The sequence below is a fragment of the Dicentrarchus labrax genome, unplaced genomic scaffold (genome assembly GCF_905237075.1).
Source record: "Dicentrarchus labrax unplaced genomic scaffold, dlabrax2021, whole genome shotgun sequence".
Classification (NCBI taxonomy): Eukaryota; Metazoa; Chordata; class Actinopteri; family Moronidae; genus Dicentrarchus; species Dicentrarchus labrax.
In genome coordinates this window covers 16,685,212-16,692,078 of record NW_026136702.1, presented here as the reverse complement: position 1 = coordinate 16,692,078, position 6,867 = coordinate 16,685,212, and positions in this window count along the sequence as shown.

The following is a 6,867-nucleotide window of genomic DNA, read 5'->3' as shown; positions in this document are numbered from 1 at the left end:
ATACTGAGCACATATGCAAGCATAAAAGCATTGGAAAAGTTGAGCACAGACACAAAAGGAGTTAAAAAAAGGTCAAATAAGAGCGAGGAAAACAACAGGACTAAGTATTGTATAAGTGAAAGGGAAGTAGAAAAAGAAGTGGGAACATTAAGAAAACCAAACTATTTATATATATATGTTATTTTTTTATTTTTATTTTCTTTTATTATCAAAGCAAGACCTCAAGCAACAGGTCAAAGGATCTGTTATCAGTATAATGGTAAAGCTGAAGCATGCCTTGAGATGGAGCACTCCTAACCACTACTAACTGTTATTGGTTTGCTTTGTCTATATTTGACATATTAAAGACAACTGGTTTCTATGTGTGTGTGTGTGTGTGTGTGTGTGTGTGCGTGCGTGTGTGCGCGCGTGCATGCATGCATTGTGTGTGTGTGTGTGTGTGTGTGTGTGTGTGTGTGTGTGTGTGTGTGTGTGTGTGTGTGCATGCGCGTGCGTCTGTGTGTGTGCGTGTGAAGGGTTAACCCATGTCATGTGTGACAGTTCTCAGGATGCAGAGGCGTCAGCCCTACCTCAAAGTTCTCACATTACACTTAATGATGTCTACTCTTACTTGAACAGACAAGTGTGTTTGTGTGTGTGTGTGTGTGTGTGTGTGTGTGTGTGTGTGTGTGTGTGTGTGTGTGTGTGTGTGTGTGTGTGTGTGTGTGTGTACGTGTGTGTACAGAAAGAGAAAGGCAAACAGGCAGGCAGAAACATACCATAAATACATTCATAGGTCGAAGCATACGCAGATAGACACACAGATGAGGAGATAAGTTCAACGAGGAGAGAGAAAGAGAAGGGAAGCAGGAGAGGGATCATGTTCTAAATAGCCACTTCTGTCTAGTTGCATTACCTTGTTGGAGGCATCTCAAATAGCTAATTGCTTAACCATGTGGAAGTGACAATAGCCCAACCTTGTTCTCATCTGTTCTTTCTCCCTGCCTTAATCCCTCTGTCGTTTTATGTATTGCTTCTCTGTACATGTGTACATGCATTTGTTTTTCTCTCACTTCATGTGACTCATCATCTTCCTTATCTTACCTCATACCTTCTTACTTTCTGTCACTCCCTCCTTGAGTCTGGGGAAGCTATTAAAGTGGTGGCAAATGGCTTCTTGGGTGACATTTGCTGACATTCAAGGAAGTGCATTTATCAGTGTACTACAGTTCACCTTGGTGAATGAAATCCATTTGTGCCGCTGAGATGGCCTGGTGGCCTCTCTCTCTCTCTCTCTCTCTCTCTCTCTCTCTCTCTCTCTCTCTCTCTCTCTCTCTCCCCCTCTCTCTCTGTCTCTTCTCTCTCTCTCTCTCTCTCTCTCTCTCTCTCTCTCTCTCTCTCTCTCCATCCCTGTCCCTAAATGGATGCCCAGTGTACAGGGAAATGGCAAGGTGGCGCACCGCTTCGCAGCTGCTCTCAAATGTCACGCTGAAGAAAAAATCTTTAATGGGCTAAGTGTAGCCTTTCCAGCCCTAACTTGTCAGGTAATCAGAAATCTCTCTCTCACTCTCTCTGTCTCTCTCCTCACCCACCTTTTCCTCGTTCCCCAGCTCCCCAGGGCCATGACACGCCACTAATTACCTGTTATACCAATCGGAGAGTGGGATGGCATGAAAGAGGAAGACTGCTTTTAAGACAGGAGGATATATCTCATCCTCCTCCCCATCGCCTTCATTCAGGCAGGCTGCATATTTTTAGCCTGGTTATGATTTTTCTTTTCTTTTTATTATTAAGCCAAGGCATAACTCCGTGGCACTGGAGTCACCTGGAACATGACACCTCTTTTTATAAGTGGGTGATTTTCATGTAACTGAGGGGATTTCTTTCACTATGCCTGCAGGAACCAGTGTTAACCTCTTACAGATTGTCACTGGTTCTCTCAAGATTACATTACATTACATTAAGGCAGAACACACGACTTGGAGTGTAAACAAATCCCCCAACTATCTTGTCACTGCATCAGCCATGACCACATATTGTACAAAAAGAGTGAAATAATGGTAAGAAAATTGTAAAGAAAACTGTAAGAAAAATATACAGTGGGCAAAAATTAACTATGTTAAAATATGAGGCTTGCTTAAAGCTGCACTAATCTATATTTTCATGTTAACAATGAGTCAAATCACTACCTGTAATATGAAAAGAGTATTGTATTGACAAATCCGCAGATAATTATCACTCGGCTCTGAAATCCCCTCAGCTCTGCAGAGCTTTCTAGCATCTACTGTTTTAGTTGAGTCTCAGGATTGTTTCCAGACTCAGCAGGCAACTGTTTTCAGCCAAAAAGCTCTTATAAACCCCATGTATACATCTGCTCAGCAATAGACAAAGTTAGCAAGTAGCTGGTGGTGCCACATTTAGGAGATAAAGAAGCTAATCTTTCCCTCAGGAAATCAAAAAGGAGCTATTGAAAAAGAAATGAGAGAGAATACTGGACTTACATTTGTTGGGTGTTCAGAAATATGACACAAAATGAAAGCTAATGTTTGTTCGTCTCCTGGGTGTGTAAATAGGCAACTGCTTGTTGACATGTTCGCCATAGCAGCTTTATAAGCTGATAAGTCAATGATGTGTTTACAGTTTGTTATGCTTGATAGTGCCGTTTTACAAAAACAAAAATTGAAGGTCCATAGAGTTTGATCTTTTTTCATTGGAGAAGTCTCAAGTGGACCTTGAGTTTAATTTTTTTTTTTTTTTTTGTCAAGTTAGTTGTTTAACTATGGGTAATATCCTCTTGATAGGTACTTCCTTGGATAAAAGTATTATTTTTATTATTATTATATATTTTGGAAAATACCATTTAAACTCAACTGTTTCACATTGCCATCTAATTAAGAGTTTTAACACTTTGCAGTAAACATCATGTGTTTCATTATTTAAAAAAAAAACTCGCCTAAAGGTAAGTAACTTACAGTTTACATTTATGTCCCAGCTAAATGACAAACATGGAAATGATAGGGAAATTTAATGTGACATGTATTCCTGGCAGAGATTTCCATTTCTCCCTGTGGGTGTCAGGTGATTGACAGTAAGCAGTGTCATGTGAATTACACACTGGTACGGAAACACTCAACTCACACACAGCGAAATAACAATACAACAAAAGCAATGGTCGGAATAACTGAAAGCTTTTTAAGTTGTTTTCCGTACTGTGCATAAATGAATAGCTCCAAATGGCTTCTTTTGAAAGAACAAGGCTGGTGTTTCTAACTGATCTTTAATCACCTCTTTATGTAACATCTTTTGAAAGCAGTTAGCTAAATGAAAAGTACTACAGCGCAGTCTGAGGAAGTAAATCTAAATAGTAACAATTAAGAAGGATGAACGTCCTCATTTGGACAAAGTGTACATCAGCCTTTATTTTGTCAAAACACCTATGGATCAGCAGGAACTGGAGAGCTAATCACAGCACCGTGAGAAAAATAAGAGATATATATAGTTAGATTATAGTTTATTATGAGAACAACATTGTTATTGTTCTTTTATGATGGAAGTTCTCTGTTTTTTGTTCCCATTATGGGAAAAAATCACTTCTTTTGTGATATAGTCTCTTTTTGTTGACAGGCTGTGCACTCACGCGACACCACAATGTTTACATGCATATGTGTTGTGATTAAAATGCTAATGCCTGGAGAGGTGCTGCTCTCCAAAGTGCTTTGTGCTGGACAATTGCCCCGGTCAGTGCGGTGAGACAGGCAGGGGAAGGTTGATTGTGGCAGAGGTGTGGAGGCCATGAAGCTAACACATCCATTCCACCAGACCCATTCACACGTGTACACACACACATACGTGTATACACACATGGACATGTTCAGATAGGCAAGTAAGAACACACAGCACGAATAGAAACAGGTACAGGCACTCACACCCATACCACAGCTTGCCTGCTGGCATCTGAACGCATGTACACGCACGCGCACACTCACACACATGCAAAACACCCAATCAGTAGCAGGGTGTAATGTTATTTTCCTGGAGGCAGAGTGTTAAGAACAAGTGGCAGAAGGAACAAATGAGGGAGGGATGACACAAAAGGAGAAAATAAAGACATCATGATTGACAGGAAGAGGGACGTGAAGTGAGAGAAGGGCGAGTGGCATTGATTGATGGATTTGACCTTTTTGTGGTGTTCCATCCTAAAGAATTATTTATTTTTTTAAATGAATAAATTGTATAGCTGAGCCATCTTTCTTTTCTCCCTGCACATTTCAAAGCCAAGACACAAGTATGTAGTCTGAGTGACATTTTGGATATCGAATAACATCCTGTTGAAATGCAAGTTAAGTAACAACTCCAAAAAGTAATTTCCACTTCCAGTGCTTAAATACATGGCTTTGTTTTTAATCTGGTTGAAATTATGTGCAATGATTGCATTACTCAAAATATATACAATACAAACAAAAAACAAGAGTGGAATTGTTGTAGTGCTCACAGCAAATAACATTACAACAGTAACTTGTCTTCCCAGAATCAGTGCCCCTTTTACTCTGGAGAATCCACAGACCTCACTGAGAACAGTTTTCACTGGAACGACCAATGTGAAGTATCTGCATGGCTATATACGTATGTAGAGGTTGGTAAGAACATGAGTTTTGTCATTTGGGTGAACTGACCTTTTAAGCAACTTTATAACTTAATTTGTTCTGTTGTATATCTGTAATTTCTATTGACACAAAAAGTGCTTTACAGTAAAATATGTTCTCAAAGAACAACACACCAAACATATGAGAAGACACTCATGAGGAATCCAGCCTGTGGATTTTCTGCAGGTAAAGGTTATATTGTTTGTTGTTACACATTTGGTTGACCAAAGAAATGCTTCTACCATCTTCGCTCACTGTGAGTGTGACTTACATCCTGCAACTCAAATTAAAGCAGCATGGTGCTGAAGGTATATCTGCACAGAATACAGACACACAGTCATATGCATACACCTCCGTGCATCACCTTCACACTTCTAAAATACACACACACACACACACTCCAGAGTCTCCTGATTGCAGGAGTTTATTGTTGTTTTCAGCTGTGCAGTTTAGCCGAATAAGCAAGGGTTGATGAGTTTGCCATTTATTCTGTTCTGCTGCCTTTCCAGAAGACCAGACCCTTTAAAAGTCAGCCCTTTCTTCCACCTCACATTCTGGCCTTTCACAGTGCTTGGCCTCTTTATTGATAAGCAGGTTTTCCATTCAGGGGAACATGGACTGCCATACAAAGACTTGAGAACAGGGAACAACCTTTGTGGTCACACATCATATGAGAGAAATAATTCCATTTTTCGCAGCTTGGCTGTATAAAGATGCAGGTCTCACGCTGCTGATGTATTGTACTACAACAAGACTGAAGGAAGAAGCATTGAGGAAAAAAATGGGGACAACTTTATCTTTTCTCCCTGCCTCACTCTCACTGGCTTCTGTCCGTCCTGCCCTCCCTCTGGGTGGCAGAAATAGGGGTCTCTTACTGTGCAACACGGGTGCTGTCAGGGATTCATCCCCACACAGCAGAGTGAGACCCGTCTCTCAGGGCCCTTTGTGTGTGTGTGTACGTGCATGCAGAACTATTAGCGTAGCTCAGTAGCTCCAAAAAAAGGCCACAAAATATCTTGTCCACACCTTTCCCCAGACAGGCTGTCCATGAAGTGCTTTTCTGTGTTAGAATCTGGGACACATGTGTGTGTGCGTGAGTGTGTGAGCATGCCCCCTGCAGACTTTGCTATGCTACCGACAGTGAGTTGACGTGAACATGACTGAGTGCCTGTCTCAGTTATGATAGGGGAGGCTGAAAAAATGTCTGTCTGCCTAAACAGCTTCTCTGTCCACTTCTATTTTTATGCATTTGATTCTACTAACTGGTTTAAAACAAGTTTGTTTGTGACGATCACTAAGCAGCTCAGAAAGGGAGTAGCTAATACAGTGAAAAAATGAAAGGAGTACTCCAGTTTATTAGTGGTAAACAAAATGTTGCCCAAATAGTTTTTTTTTTTTACATAACGGAAAATGTTTTTCATTTGTTTTCCATACGAAATCCACTCCTGGGACCTGTTTCACAAAAGTGGTTTGTGAGTAGAGCTTGCACACAGTTTGCAATTGGGGGCAGCGTCACATTTCACAAATGACTGTTGTTTGCAAATTACTGAAACAGTGCACTGTCATGCTTATGCATAGGTCGCAAGTATGGCTTTTGTTTTAAATACGTAAATGTATCAAAGTGAGCAAGAGGGCGAGTGGTCAGTGTTGCAAATCTCAGGTTGCATGTTGGAATTTGATAAAAATAAGCCTCTGGCAACTGAAACATGATTAACATTTCCATGGTCTCATTAAGCAATGCAGAGCACTTGGTTAAGGTTAGAGAAGGTTCACACTGATCTGAAGCATAAGACATGCAATGTTGAAATTTTCAACATTTAACAAAAACTAAAGTAAACCACATGTTTTACATGCCTAAGCCTGGCAACGTGTGGGATTTGTGATGCAACCTCCATTCTCTTCCTGTGCTTCGCATGTGTAACCAGTCCCTCCCAACCCAATCCCTCATTGACATCTATGACATTACACCTCCTGGATTTGGAAAATATATTGCCAAAGAATGTGAAACATTTCCTCCTAAACATATTTAAATAATTAGAATTATAAACTAAAAGTATATAAATGCTTTTTTGTAAGAGAAGGGGTTGCAAAGACACACAGCAAAGCATGCACTTACTCACATAAATGTACACCCACAGACACACACAGAAAGAAATGATCAAGTATCTCTGTTCCTCCTTAATGAGACAAAGCATATCTGCAGTTACATTTGGTAATTATTAATTATTAGAGAGTACACTGCCTC